Here is a 16,599-nt window from a genome sequence, read left to right on the forward strand (position 1 = left end):
GGTAAGCTTCATTGGAACCATGATCTGAGGGTCCATGCCAAATTTGGGAACAGTGCCACCTACAGGTAATGAGATCTGGAAAATGGCTGTTTGCTCTTAACTTTGCACTTAACTTTTGAACAGTTTGTCAGAATTTTTTTACTTTGGTGTCTATGGATTCCTGCCGAATCTGATCATTTAGAATTTTGTCATAAATTGCAATATCTTTTAAACAATTTGACATATTGGCACAAAATTAAAAGGGGATCATCGACAAAATGCCCTGAAGGTATCTGAGAAGTTTGAACACAGCGCCACCTAGTGTTCCAGAGATATAAGGATTTTTGCTAAAACTTTATAACTTTGAAAACTGTCCAAATTTAGTTTTCTCTGTATCCTTGTGTTCCCTGGCTTATGCCGATTTGGACGATATGTCATTTGCCATTTTCCATCAATGTGCTTGTCTGCCATATTGAAGTAAATAAAAAAAGTTTTTTCGCTACTCCTACAAATTTTGATCAGATGATATTTGGACCTAGCCACACAGAAATGACTGAATGGATTTTTGATATTCGCTAATGTTCCTGAGAAATATCTCTCCAAAGTTGACACTGCCTGTGTTTGTTGTCTTGTGTTAGTTAGCTTAGCATGCTAATTGGTTAGCATTTTAACCAGTTGCCATTCTAATGTGGCTCTTCAGCTATCAGGTTAACCATAAGCTATGTTAACATTAATTTAGCTTACCATGCTAATCTGGTTAACTTGCTAAGTAATGCTTATGTGTATTCATTCTCACATTGAAAGCTTTCCATGCAGCCTTGATGAATGTGCATCATCGAGTAGCTCAATGTGTTATGCCACAGGCCACGAACGTTTCACATTGTGGGTTTGAATCGAGTGTGATACATGCCCAGACAGCAGGAGGTACTGTGGCCAGAAATTGTGCAGAAGTTGCTTCCGTTCCAGACATTGTGTCTTTCTAATGGGGTCTTCATACTTGTAGTTCAGTTTGCTTGGTTTGTTTGGTCTGGACCAAAAACCCCCCCAAAATATTTAGTCCTGGTCAGCTTAGCATTCATAACTAGGGGTTTTTAATCACCGAACCTAAAGATACCGAACCTGAAAGGTGACGTATTATGCCCCTTTTCACAAGATGTATTATTAATCTATGGTGTCCCCAGAATGTGTCTGTGAAATTTCAGCTCAAAATATCCCCCAGATCATTTATTATAGCTTGGCAAAATTGCGCCTTTTTGGGTGTGACCAAAATCGCGATGTTTTTGTGTCCCTTTAAATGCAAATGAGCTGCTGCTCCCCACCTCCGTTCAGAAGACAGCTGATCCTTTACACAAGCTTTGGATACTCCAGCAATAAACGTGAATTTCAGTCAAATCTCCGAAATAACCCGTATCGGAGTGTAGCCTTACAGAGAAACTCAGGAAGAGATTGTAACTTTTAGACTGCACCTGGACATTTCTGAATGGTTAGTGGATACATGGATGTAGTTGTTGTGGAGTTACATTGATAAATCTCATCGACTTGCATATGTACATTCATGTTTAACTTTTACATAAGTTGACAGTTCCCTGAGGTCTTTATAAGACAGCTATGACATTTTTTGGTCAAATAGTGTTCTGTGCAGCCAACATCAGAACAGTTTGCATGCTTTGCTCGAACTGGTTTCACTGTTATCGCTTGCATAAACCAAATGGCGGCGCCGTGGGTGGAAACGTGCAGATTAAGGGGTGGTAATATTATAATAATATCCCCTTCCTACGTCAGAAGGGCAGCAAAATCACATCGGCTTAATTTTTTAAATGCTTGCATTTAAGAGGCTTACCAAAACAAAGTTACTGGGTTGTCACTTAAAGGGTCATGAAACCCTAAACTAAATTTTCTGAGATTTTAACAGAGGTATGTGTGTTGAACACCATTGAAGACAATATTAGCATCTGTTAGATTTAATAGTAGGGGGAAAATGGTAACATTTTAGTTTTTTCCGCTATTTTCATCTTCCGGGTTTAAAATCTCCATCGTGTCCACGTCACAGGCTGTGACGTGGCAGGGCACTAGGGGTGGGCGTTAGGGCAAAAATATCATATCACGATTTTTTTCAGGAAAATCACGATTCACGATTTTATCACGATTTTATCCTGTGTCACACAGGATTCGAACCCACGACCAGAATGGTTCGGGATTCGTGACACGTGGTTTAGCAACTTGCGCCACTCAGAGGACATAATTTACCAAGCTGCAGAGGAGAGGCTTCAGTGTAAGAATAAGAACACAAAATCATGTTAACGAGATTAGCATGCTAAGATAGCTTAATGCTAATGTAGCTTATGGTTATCCTGATAGCTGAAGAGCCACTTTAGAAAGAATGGCATCTGGTTCGCATGCTAACCATTTATGCTAAGCTAACTAGCATAAGGCAAAAAACACAGGCTAGGTCAACTTTGGAGACAAATATCTCAGGAACGGTAGCAAATATCAAAAATCTGTTCAGTCATTTCTGTGCGGCTCAGTCCAAAGATCATCTGATAAAATGCCGGACAAAATTGAGCAAAATTTGAAGGAGGAGTAGTGAAAAAACTGTTTTTCATTTGCTCCAATATGGCGGACAGTCACATTGTTGGAAAATGACAAATGAGATATCGTCGGAATCGGCATAAGCCAAGGAATATAATGACATAAAGAAATACAAATTTGAACAATGTTTTCAAAAGTTATAAGCATTTTTGCAAAAGACCTTATATCTCTGGAACACTAGGTGGCGCTGTGTTCAATCTTCTCATGTACCTTCAGGACATTGTGTTGATGATCCATACTAAATTTTGTGAAGATATGTCAAATAGTTTAAAAGTTATTGCAAATTATGACAAAATTCAAAATGCCGGACACGTGGTACATCCCATCCTGGCAAAATTGGTATCGACAGATTCGGCATGATACCACATTTATGATTTTCTGACAAAGTGTTCAAAAGTTATTGACCAAAATAGCATTTTTCCATATCTAATGACCCGTAGGTGGCGCTGTTCCCAACTTTGGCATGTACCCTCTGATCATACTTGCGATGAAGTGGACCAATTTTCGTTTCGATTGATCAAACTTTGGCCGAGATACAGCCTGTGAACCAATTTTGGGTCGACCTCGTTAAGTTTGCGATACCATAACTTTTGAACAAAGATGAATAAAAAAAAACACGTTTCATACATCAATCGATCCTGTTAAGTGTGTATTATTTTTTGTGTATACTAACAATAAAAACAAAGTGTTGTGCTTTTTGCCAAATAAAGAAAAATAAACACGATGCGAGTTCTGCTTTCTCTCTGTCAGTGTAGTCCATTCTGAAACGCGTCCGGAAATGAACTAACTCAGCGAATTCTCAGTCAAACAGGCATACAGACACACAGGCATGAAGCTTGAATTCTCTTCTTTTAAACGAAGTAATTTTTATAAAAAAAATAATAAAATATTCACAGTTTATGTAATATGTATGAAAAGAGAGAGATGTCAGTCGTTCTCATCTCAGCTCATTAAATTTAATGTGACTCCGCCCACGGAGAGTGCGCGCTATTCAAACGCAAATGTGAGGCAATCCCATACAGACCTGTGAAATGCCCACATCAGCTGGATAACACACACCGCGAGTTCACTTTCAGACTGTACTTTACGACACTGTGAGGAATAATACTATCTTGATAATAATCCTGGAAAATTTACCTCAGAAGTTCTGGAAGTTTCATTTCGAGGAGCAAACGGATCCGGCTGAGGAATAGGTCAGTTCTATTTGCGTTGTTCTAATCGCAAGTGTCTGTACGCAAAAAGACTGTTTAAATATGAATCGCGTTTCTGTGTGTGAATGAATGAACGCACAGATGCGTGCTGTTGTGTAGCTACAGCTGGCAAAAATACTGTTTAAAAATGAATCGCGTTTTTGTGTGTGAATGAATGAACAGCTTTTACCAAACTCTATTGCTATACTGAGATGAGTAAAAATCGACTACAAAATCGGATAGATTGTAAAGTTTTTGCTGTAAAATACTGCCACATCAAATAAGCTTATAATGTTGCCAATTTCTGCTCATATGAATTGAATTACGTATGATAAAATGTATACTTTAGTTTTTACAAAGATAGATTAAATGTTGTTGTAATTGTATAACCTTTTTAATAAAAAATTAATAAATAAATAAATAATATATATATATATATATATCAGGCTTCTGGTAGGGATGTATATATATATATATATATATATATATATATATATATATATATATATATATATATATATATATATATATATATATATATTATATATACAAGGATAGATGTAAACAAAATCTTAAAAGGTCAATATAAGCCTTCTCTTTAAATAATTTTATTATGCTTTATTAGTGACACATTTGGTTAGAGAATATATTCCAAATCTGAAAATACAGTATGAGAACAATTAACTGCACAATTACTAGAAATGTTTACCTTGGATATTATACAATTTGCAAGCACAATTTGTGGAAAAAACAACAACAACTGTGAACCAATTATTTATATATATATATATATATATATATATATATATATATATATATATATATATATATATATATATATATATATATATATAATTTACATTTAGTCATTTAGCAGACGCTTTTGTCCAAAGCAAATTGGGACTAAAATAAGCAAGTCATCGTGAAGAGGCAAAAACAACGCAAGAAGTGCTCAAAATACGAAGTTCAGGCATTATTCAGAGTAGCATAAGCCGATAAGCGAGAATTTACAGGAACATTTTTTTATTTTATTTTATTTTATGAGGTTAAGTGCTCACGGAAGAGAAGAGTTTTCAGCTCTTTTTTGAATGTTGTCATGGATTCTGCATTCCGGATGCGGGTGGGGAGATCATTCCACCAGCATGGAACTGTGAATGAGAATGTTCTGGAAAGTGATTTTTTGGCTCTCTGTGATGGAACCACGAGACGTCGCTCGTTGACCGATCGAAGGCTTCTGGTAGGGATGTAGACTTGTAGGAGTGAGTGAAAGTAGGAGGGAGCTGAGCCTGTGACAGATCTGTAAGCAAGCGTCAATGCCTTGAACTTGATGCGAGCAGAGAGAGGTAGCCAGTGCAGTGAGATGAACAAAGGAGTGACGTGAGCCCTCTTGGGCTCGTTGAAGACAAGACGAGCTGCAGCGTTCTGAATCATTTGTAGAGGTTTAGTTGGACATGATGGAAGTCCAGCCAGAAGAGCATTGCAGTAGTCAAGCCTAGTAATGACCAGGGCCTGGACGAGAAGTTGTGTTGCATGCTCAGTTAGGAAAGGCCTGATCTTCCTGATGTTGTGCAGTGCAAACCTGCATGATCGAGCTGTCTTTGAAATGTGATCTGTGAAGGTCAGCTGGTCATCAACTGTTACTCCAAGATTACTGACCGACCTTGATGGGGTGATTGATGATGAGTCTAGCTGGATAGTGAAGTCGTGTTGCAGAGACGGATTGGCAGGGAGGACGAGAAGCTCAGTCTTTTCCAGGTTGAGCTGCAGGTGATGTTCCTTCATCCATGTCAAGATGTCAGCCAGACAGCTTGAGATCCGTGCAGCTACTGTGGGATCATCTGGTTGAAATGAGAGGAAGAGCTGTGTGTCATCAGCATAGCAGTGGTAGGAGAAACCATGTGCCTGTATGATGTGTCCCAGTGATGTGGTGTAGATGGAGAAGAGGAGGGGACCAAGAACTGAACCCTGAGGAACCCCTGTGGTCAGATGATGTGCTCTGGATGCCTCGCCTCTCCATGCGACCCTGAAGGACCTACCTGTGAGATAGGACTCAAACCAGTGGAGGGAAGTTCCTGTGATGCCCAGTGCTGAGAGGCTGGACATAAGGATCTGATGATTCACAGTGTCGAAGGCAGCAGACAGATCCAGAAGAATGAGAACTGAGGATTTGGAAGCAGCTTTTGCGATCCGTAGGGCTTCTGTGACCGACAGTAATGCAGTCTCAGTTGAGTGTCCTTTCTTGAAGCCGGATTGGTTGGCGTCCAGCTGGTTGTTCAGAGACAAGAATGATGTTATTTGGTTGAAAACAGCTCTTCCAAGTGTTTTTGCAATGAATGGTAGGAGAGAGATAGGTCTGTAATTGTCTACAAATGATGTGTTTAGTGTTGGTTTTTTAAGCAGTGGGGTTACCCGAGCCTGCTTGAATGCAGTAGGGAAAGTGCCAGTATGGAGGGATGAGTTGATGATGTGTGTGAGTTAGAGCTGCACGATTAATCGTTAAAAGATCGCGATCTCGATTCAACCCCCACGCGATCTTAATCCTGCATTTCTACGATTCTGCCAATGATATTCAACGAGATAACGCGCTAGGGGTGGAACGGATCGCACTAGATTCGGTTCGGCACACATGTGATTCGCGGATTAAATGCTAAATTTAACCATCATAGAGTGAAAGGTCATAATTTGGACGTGTATTGACTTGCCAATTTACACATTCAAACAATTTTAATCGCGGAAGAAGAGCCGAAAGCCGGGACTCGCGCGTTATATGTGCGCACAGCCACACACACTCGAAGCGCAGTGAAAGAGAGGCGCGTTTGACAGCGCTCGAATGCAGAATTGATTCCTCTTTCGCGTTTCCTTGCCCTTGAACGGACACATAAACACAAAATTGTCAACATACCGGTCTAAATGACCATCTCGACAAGTATTCTCTCGTATATGTCATATGTGAACAGCTGAGAAAGAAACGGCTATTTGTCCGTTTTTTTTTCGGTCCGTGCAGTCTGCTTTAAAGTGACAGCACACACTTAATATTATGTATACTGTTTTCTGTGTCATTGATTTAAATAAAACAATAAAATACAGCTTTAACAAAGATTAAACTATATTCAATTTATACAATGACAAATGGTGTTATTTTACATTTAGGCTTAATTATTTATTTATGTACCTGAATATACTGTTAGACTTTGTAAACTTTGTTATTTAGTATTCATGTTATGTAATTTTTGTATTTGTTCTTATTTTATTACTGACTGTTCACTTGTTTTAAATAATGTGTGAACTTTATCAGTTAGGCTAGTAGTTTTTTTATGTAGTAGCTATCGAAAAACTTCAACTGAGCTTTAAGTAATAAATGAAAAGCAAAGTTATTATAAACTTATCTCAATTAAACTACAGTATGAGATGGTTAAAAACAAAACTGCTCAATCACAAAGTACCAGCGGCCAGACGAAACAAACGTCTATAAAAGCAACGCTATTCAACGCAACGCCATACCCAAAAATGTTGATAGTGTTTCTTGCTAAGAATCTTTAATAGGTCTAGCCTGGCGTAATACCTTTGAATGATGTCAATGTTTAATTGTCATTTTTTATTTATTTAAATATTACATTCTTTTTGTTTACTGCATTTATTTAAATTTGACTGAAGCAAGCGTTTTTTTATCTATCTTGTTTGGTAACCTAATGTTCAGGATTTGTAGATCTTTAAAATAATAAAGCTTTTCAGAATCGTGAGAGAATCGTGATCTTGATTCCAAGCAAAAAAATCGCGATTCTCATTTTAGCCAGAATCGTGCAGCTCTAGTGTGAGTGCTGGTAGAAGTGTGGGAGAGATGGCTTGTAAAAGGTGTGAGGGGATAGGGTCTAGAGGGCAGGTGGTAGGATGACTGGACATAATAAGTTTAGATACTTCTTCCTTGGTTAGCGGAGAGAAGGAGGAGAGAAGGTTATTGGTTATTCCTGTGTGTGTGGAGCTGAGAACTGACTGCTGATAGTTGTTGTTTTGTTGGTGAAGAAGTTAGCAAAATCGTCAGCAGTTAAAGAGGAGGTTGGTGGTGGTGGAGGTGGACAGAGGAGAGAGTTGAATGTCTTGAAGAGTGATCGTGAGTTAGAGGCGCTTTTGATCTTGTTGTGGAAGTGGGAAGATTTTGCAGCATGAACATCAACAGAAAATGAAGAGAGGAGAGATTGATACATACTCAGGTCAGATGTGTCTTTTGATTTGCGCCATTTCCTCTCTGCTGCCCTGAGTTCGGTCCGATGTTCACGAAGAACCTCAGATAACCAGGGGTTAGAGGGAGTAGCGCGTGCAGGCCTGGAGGAGAGAGGGCAGATTTTGTCTAGAGAAGAGGTTAGAGTGGAGAATAAGGTATCCGTTGCGGTATTCACATCCAGAGATGAGAATTGTGAGGGAAGAGAAGATGACACGGCAGAGGAAAGATTGGCGGGAGAAAGTGAGCGCAGGTTTCGTCTGAAAGTGACTGGTGGGAGGATTGGTGGTGCAGGGGTAGAGAGTTGTAGACTGAAAGTTATGAGGAAATGATCTGAAACATGGAGAGGTGTCACCAAAATGTTGTCTGTGATACAGTTACGTGTGTAAACCAGGTCCAGTTGGTTGCCTGATTTGTGAGTACCTGTGGTGATGAGCCGTTTGAGATCGAAAGAGGCTAGGAGAGAGATGAAGTCTGTTGCATGTAGAGATGCACCGATTACAATTTTCTGGGCCATTTCCGATTTTTCATTAAGTTTGACCTGCCGATACCGATTTTAGCCGATTCCGATTTAATTTTTTCTAACCACTTTACAGCACACACAAATATTTATTTTATATCTTCTCTGTAATAGAACATTTTACAATTTGCATAGTACATATTTTTTTGAACAGATAAACGCTATAAAATAGAACTATAGAAATTACTCCAGGTGTGGGTAATTCACACACAAGTGCAGTGTTATGGAAGAACCATTTCCTTTTCACATTCAATATCCAATAGTTTTTTTTATATATGTATTTAGCAAACTAAACATCTTTATGAAAACAGGGAATGGCAATAAAATAATATAGGCCTATAAAAAAATAAAAAATAAATATAGCCTTGCAGTATAAAGATATTTCTCAAAGCACACACACACAGGCCTATTGCAATCACTTGTACAAACTGAATAATAAAACAAGTTTAAATGGGTACATTTTATATAAATATTAGTCTTCGTTTCCTTTTATGACATAGCCTACTCCAGTTCTTGTTAACCCTCTGAGGTCGACAAACGCGCCCACGCGTTTTGCTGGATTTTTTTCAGTTCAGTTCAAAAGAAATTAATTTTGCTCTGTTGACTTTGATATTACAAGCAATTTTCATACATCAATCGATTCTGTTAAATGTGTATTATTTTTGTGTATACTCACAATAAAAACAAAGTGTTGTGCTTTTTGCCAAATAAAGAAAAATAAACGTGATGCGAGTTCTGCCTTCTCTCTGTCAGTGAAGACCATTCTGAAACGCGTCCGAAAATGAACAATAACTCAACGAATACTGAGTCAAACAGGCATACAGTCACACAGGCATGAAGCTTGAATTCACTTCTTTAAAATGAGGTAATTTATATAAAAAAAAATATTCTCATCTTGTGAAATCTGTGTTAAAAGAGAGCGATTCCAGTCGAGCTCATTAGAGCTCATTCAAAGGTAATGTGACTCCGCCCACGGAGAGCGCGCGCTATTCAAACGCAAATTACTGAGGCAAACCTGTGAACGCCCCCATATCAGCTCGAGGAAACACAAGTTTAATCATATCATTGTAGCCTACGTGTTTACACCATCTGGCAGCGCTGTGAGGAATAATAATAATGGAAAATCTACCTCAGAGTGCGGGTATTGCAGGAGAGAGGATCCGAATATGTAGTAAGTTTTTTTTCCTTCTCAAGTTAATCGCGTTTCTGTGAATGAATGAACGGCAGCCGCAGAGATGCGCGCTGTTTATCACAGCTCGCAAAAAGACAGTTTAAATTTAAATTGCGTCTCTGTGTGAATGAATGATGATGTTTTAGCAAACTGTATTGCTATACTGAGATGAGTAAACTGAAAATTAACATTTATATGCCCTAATATTTCATAAAAACAACGTTACAGTCAGGCGTTTCTGTTTGTGAATGAATGTTTCGGTTTTAGCAAACTGTATTGCTATACTGAGTAAAAATCTACTGAAATGTTGAAATAAAATGTATTTGTATAAGCAACGTATTAAACTGCAAATTAACATTTATATTTCTTATAATAAAAACGAAAGACCTATGTTACAGACATATGAAAGACAACATTTCGTTGATTAGTTTTGGATAGATTATACATTTTTACTGTAAAATATCTGCCAACTCAAATAAGCCAATATTTGTTTGCCAATATTTGCTCATGTTAAATATAGTATGTTTTGTCAAAAATAAAGTAATCAAATAATCAATCAAATCCTTAACTTTGAAATATGTATGATAAAATGTATACTTTAGTTTTTACAAAGAAAGATTACACTTGAATTGTTGTTGTAATTGTAACCTTTTTAATAAAAAAATATATTTACAAGGTAGATGTAAACAAACTATTAAAAGGTAATAAGGTAATAAGCCTTTTCTTTAAATAATTTTTATTGTGTTTTATTAGTGACAAATTTGGGGAGAGGATAAATATTCCAAAACTGAAAATACAGTATGAGAATTAACTGCACAATTACTAGACATGTTTTCCTTGGATATTATAGGCCAAATTGCAAGCACACTATGTGGAAAAAAAATAATAATTGAGATGCTTCCAACTGTTGCTCTTGCATTCTTGTATGGAGCTTATAATATGACAAAATGATTTGAATTTGAATTGTGTAAATTTGAATTATTTGCAAGTGTAATCTAACTAAATTGAATTTTAGGTGGTAGTTTAAATAGTTCTGAATTTGATTTGTTTTAAACGAATATTGAACGTTTGAAATTTAACAAATTGAAATGTTTTTATGGCTGAATTTTATAGACATGTATTTTCAAACAGCTAGTTTTTTTGTTCTGAATTCGTATAGTGCAAATATTCAGTTTAAAAAAATACAGATTCAAGTTTTCAAGATGAAGAAATTCGGAACTTCAAATTCAGTTTTCTAAAATTCAAGTTCAAAAATTCAAGTTCAAAAATTCAGATCTTACAGAAAGTAGGTCACAGGTCATCCACAGGGAAGAGTAAAGGATCTCAGATAAGTCGAACAGAGCATTTTGGCTGCACTGCAGTAGTTTTCTGCCGCAAACGCGGTGGTGGTTCAAGAGAATCCGTGTATCTTTCGTTCAGTCGTTTTTTTATTTAATATTAAGAGTAGAAAAATGAGAAAACAGCTTGAGTATTAGATTTCTTCTAATATTCTAGTAATAATAGTCCGCTGCAGCAGTTGCACGGAGCTTACAAAACGCGTGTATTGCAACTATAGGCTACATTTAATTTTCTCATCAAACAACTAGACTAGCGAATGGCTCGGCACAACAGAAGACCCTAGAAAGGGCTTTCTCTCTGTGTAGACCAGCAGTTGGTCTGAATTTGCCTATTTTCTCGACTGTATAGGCTAAGTCACGTTTTATCATGAAATACGCTCTGATTTATTCCAAAGTGACTCAGGCATATATAATGCATTTAATGTTAAATAATCTAAATGTTGACTTTCAAAAGTAGGCGCGCCAAGAAGGCTAGTCTGTATTTTGGTTCATTTTTGGTGAGCGCCAGAAAGATCTAAAGAGACCGAGACGCGCTAAAGCAGCGCATCATGTTGTTTTATTTATTTTTCAATGGCATGATATTTTGTAGTCATTTTGAATGTACACAAATAAAAATATACATTTTACTGTTTCGGATGATGTCATATTATCTGTATGACTATAAATAACAGAGTATTAAGTTATTTCCCAGCAGTGGAACAAATCCAAGTGATGGCGCTCGCGCATCGCGCTCTCACACAGCATAGTATCAGTTCTGGCGTTGCTTCATATCGCAGACTGTTCATTATCAAAATGAAACACAGTCAACCAAACATATAAAAAGTTATTCTGCATAATTTAATTGGTCTGTTGTACAATATGAAGGGCAAGATGTGCCGCACACAGTCCTACTTGTTATTCCAAACATTTCCCTTGCTGTGAAGACGCTGATTTAGCCTATACGTGTATTTTGGGACTCGACTGAAGTATGACGCCTTTTTATTTGTATTATAATATAATATATTAAAATACATAATCTTCTGAGTTTTATGATGTAGGCCTTGTGTGTTTTATTAAAATGTATTATAATTTACATCTCAAAAGGATGCGCTTTGTGCATTCTCTGACATTATATTTATTTATTTAATTAATATTGAGTATCAATTGATGTTAAACAAAACGGTGTGTTATTTTCTCTGGCAACTAAACTTTCAAAAAAAAAACTTCCAAAAAAAAACTTCCAAAGCAAAGCCATTGTGCGTTCTCTCCTCGCTCCGCAGCTTTTCCACACAGATTTTGAGAACTGGCCAGCTAAAAAAAATAGGCCAAAGAAGTAGACTTACGGCTAGTGTCCGGGAAATGCGAGGTACGTTCATATTTATAAATAAACATAACTGATTTTGTCTACACCTAAATACATTTCCTAATAATAACAGTGATTAAGCCCAAATGTGGGTGGGGGTAATGAACACAATATGTTTTTTTTTTGTTTATTAGTTTTTTTGCCCAAATGGTCTCCACTCTATGCATTTTGTAACAATACAGCAACATTTTTTAACTGACCGTATTTGCCAGAAAATAAGTCGCATGCACATGAGTGCAAGTCACACTGGATCATGTTGAGAGAGAAAGGCGTCATAATTATTTGTATTTTTTTTTATATTAGCCTATTCAGCAATAGTGTAAAAGACCTGTAAATAAAATACAGCATTTACATGATAAACACTATTAACATGTAGGCTATGTGTTGCCTATTTTACTTTCCCTTATGACAAATGAATGCAAAAAACAACAAGAATGAAAAATAAGTATGTAGGCTAGGCTATAATAAAATAATATATAGGCTACAGACTATAAAAATAGCCTATATTGTGCCCTTTATAAACGCCAAGCCTAAACAAATTTATTTAAATCGAAACGGTCGCGCATCTCTCATTCAGTCAAAAGTTTTCATTGCAATGTAACATGTGGATGCTAACTATTAATATAAAGAAGGCTTCATACTTCAGTCGAGTCCCAAAATACACGTAGGCCTATAGGCTAAATCAGCGTCTTCACAGCAAGGGAAATGTTTGGAGTGGGACTGTGTGTGGCACAGCTTGCCCTTTATATTGTACAACAGACCAATTAAATTATGCAGAATAACTTTTTATATGTTTGGTTGACTGTGTTTCATTTTGATAATGAACAGTCTGCGATATGAAGCAACGCCAGAACTGATACTATGTTGTGTGAGAGCGCGATGCGCGAGCGCCATCACTTGGATTTGTTCCACTGCTGGGAAATAACTTAATACTTTGTTATTTAGTCATACAGATAATATGACATCATCCGAAACAGTAAAATGTATATTTTTATTTGTGTACATTCAAAATGACTACAAAATATCATGCCATTGAAAAATAAATAAAACAACATGATGCGCTGCTTTAGCGCGTCTCGGTCTCTTTAGATCTTTCTGGCGCTCACCAAAAATGAACCAAAATACAGAGACTAGCCTTCTTGGCGCGCCTACTTTTGAAAGTCAACATTTAGATTATTTAACATTAAATGCATTATATATGCCTGAGTCACTTTGGAATAAATCAGAGCGTATTTCATGATAAAACGTGACTTAGCCTATACAGTCGAGAAAATAGGCAAATTCAGACCAACTGCTGGTCTACACAGAGAGAAAGCCCTTTCTAGGGTCTTCTGTTGTGCCGAGCCATTCGCTAGTCTAGTTGTTTGATGAGAAAATTAAATGTAGCCTATAGTTGCAATACACGCGTTTTGTAAGCTCCGTGCAACTGCTGCAGCGGACTATTATTACTAGAATATTAGAAGAAATCTAATACTCAAGCTGTTTTCTCATTTTTCTACTCTTAATATTAAATAAAAAAACGACTGAACGAAAGATACACGGATTCTCTTGAACCACCACCGCGTTTGCGGCAGAAAACTACTGCAGTGCAGCCAAAATGCTCTGTTCGACTTATCTGAGATCCTTTACTCTTCCCTGTGGATGACCTGTGACCTACTTTCTGTAAGATCTGAATTTTTGAACTTGAATTTTTGAACTTGAATTTTAGAAAACTGAATTTGAAGTTCCGAATTTCTTCATCTTGAAAACTTGAATCTGTATTTTTTTAAACTGAATATTTGCACTATACGAATTCAGAACAAAAAAACTAGCTGTTTGAAAATACATGTCTATAAAATTCAGCCATAAAAACATTTCAATTTGTTAAATTTCAAACGTTCAATATTCGTTTAAAACAAATCAAATTCAGAACTATTTAAACTACCACCTAAAATTCAATTTAGTTAGATTACACTTGCAAATAATTCAAATTTACACAATTCAAATTCAAATCATTTTGTCATATTATAAGCTCCATAATTCTTGTGGCTCAGTGACTCACCTGAATGAAAGGGTCATTAAGTATGCAGGCCCCATTGTCTCCTAAGGTGTGAACCACTAAATATGCATGATCGTTGACGCCCACTCCGCATATTGCCTTTCCAAACAGAAAGTGCTTTGCAAAATTCAAATCAATGTATTGTGTTATGTGAATGATAAGGGCAGGATGATTTTCACATCATTTTGAAGAAAAAACACTAGGCAATGACATCTATTAGACAAAAGTCTTATTGGCACATATTTAGTATGTGTTTTATGGCCTTATTTCAGAAACTTTAGTTTTTAGTTTTTTCAATAACCACGCATAAACATTATTCTCTCAAAAATGCAGACATGTACATTCTTGTTGCTCACATATTATGGTAGCCCTGTTTGTGCTAAATAGTGTGTAATTTTTTTTTGCCATTAATATGTTTATAAGCAACTGAAAAAAGCACAAATGTCAGGGCATGTCAGAACATCTCAAGGACCCCAAAAACCCCTCAGACCTCAGAGGGTTAAAACACGCAAATTCTGTGCATTTTGGGCACTTTTTTTGTGAAACCCTATTAAGGCTATTTTGTCCATCAAAAGTGTGCTTTCCCTTTAATTGAGCGTGAGCAGTGCAGCAAATAGACTCGGCGCCGAAACACGCGCTTCACTGCTCGCGACGCTCCTGCTTGACGCTCACGCGCTGCTCCCGCTCCCGTTGTGAATGCACTCATTGATTAACATGCACGGCGAAAAAAAATACGCGTTTGCGGTCTGAACGGACGTAATTCATGAGGTTTCCTACATGTGAGTTCCGTGTGCACGTGTGATGCTGATGTTGCGCGATGTTAATCATGCGGCGCCCGAGTGCATTTGACCGGCATAAAATCGGCATTTGTCAGACTGACCGGCCGGTCGCCGGTCACGGCCGATCACGTGAAAATCGGCCAATTCCGGTCACCAGCCGATCAATCGGTGCATCTCTAGTTGCATGTGGCTTTTCAAGATGAATGTTGAAGTCACCAAAGACTACAAGTGGGGTGCCGTCCTCAGGAAAAGAGGACAGCAGCACATCCAGCTCCTCTACGAAGTTACCCAGCTGACCTGGGGGGCGACAAATGACTACAATATGGATCTTAATGGGAGTTGTAAGTGTAATATCATGATATTCAAATGAGTTGTTGTTGCATAGAGAAGAGAGCGCTGAGTATTTCCAATTGTTAGAAATGAGAAACCCTGTACCCCCACCCCTCCCAGACTGGATGAGAGAATGGGACGCAGATTAGCAGTATTGCGCTGCCTTTTGTGAATGATGAAAGGGCGTTGCCGAGAGATAACAGTATTGATGTATTGAAAGCACATGTTGAGTAAGGAGGAAAAGGATAAAAGTGGGAGAGGAAAGGGAGAAGAAGATACTTAAGTGCCTTCCTGGTGTCCTCGCTCGGTGGAGCGACAGCGCGCAGACTACAGAGATATAGTGCTGTCACTGACCTCCGTGAAGTTGGCACCCCATAAAACGAAATAATTTCCAAAACTATGCCATTCGTTTGTGCTGCGTTTGTGCTGATTTGTGCCGCAAAAACGAACGTTTGTGCTGGTTTGGTGTTTGAGATATTGAACATTATTTTTTGGGTTGTGTGACGTCACTCTCCACCCCATGTCCTTCAAATCGCTCCAAACCGGTGTCATTCGTTTGTGCTCGGTTTGTGCTGGTTTGTGCCGTTAAAACAAACACTGTATCTGTTTTCCTTTCGCAGATATAACAAATTTAATTCGGGACCTGTGACGTCACTCTCCACCCCACCTCATCTAAATCGCACCAAACCGGTGTCGTTCGTTTGTGCTCGATTTGTGCTGGTTTGTGCCGTTAAAACAAACACTGTATCTGTTTTCCTTTCGCAGATATAACTAATTTAATTCGGGGCAGTGACGTCACTCTCCACCCCACCTCCTCTAAATCGCACCAAACCGGTGTCGTTTGTTTGTGCTCGATTTGTGCCGGTTTGTGCCGTTGAAAGAAACATTGCAACTACGATCCCATATAAACTTTTTAAGTACAATTACATAACTGTCCACCCCATATGGTCCAAATCGTTGCAAAACTGTGCCGCTCGTTTGTGCTCGATTTGTGCCGGTTTGTGCCGTTACGATGAACATTGTATCTTTTCCCCCATTTATGAGACCAGCTGCAGATCAGGCGCCAAGCGCCTCTATGTCCTGATTATCTATTGTCTGATATAGGCCT

General features: G+C 37.8%; 1 protein-coding gene and 1 long non-coding RNA gene across 3 annotated transcripts in view; both read left to right on the top strand.

Annotated features, from left to right (window-relative positions):
- The window catches only part of trmt44 (tRNA methyltransferase 44 homolog), a 188,757-nt gene that overhangs the window by 43,064 nt on the left and 129,094 nt on the right, over window positions 1-16,599 (top strand). The window lies entirely within an intron of this gene.
- LOC309486717 lies at window positions 8,771-15,340 on the top strand. Its single transcript, XR_014201657.1, has 2 exons — window positions 8,771-9,009; window positions 14,938-15,340. It is a non-coding gene; the product is annotated as an uncharacterized lncRNA (long non-coding RNA).

The sequence above is a fragment of the Leuciscus leuciscus genome, assembly GCF_965113295.1.
Source record: "Leuciscus leuciscus genome assembly, chromosome: 2".
Taxonomy (NCBI): Eukaryota; Metazoa; Chordata; class Actinopteri; order Cypriniformes; family Leuciscidae; genus Leuciscus; species Leuciscus leuciscus.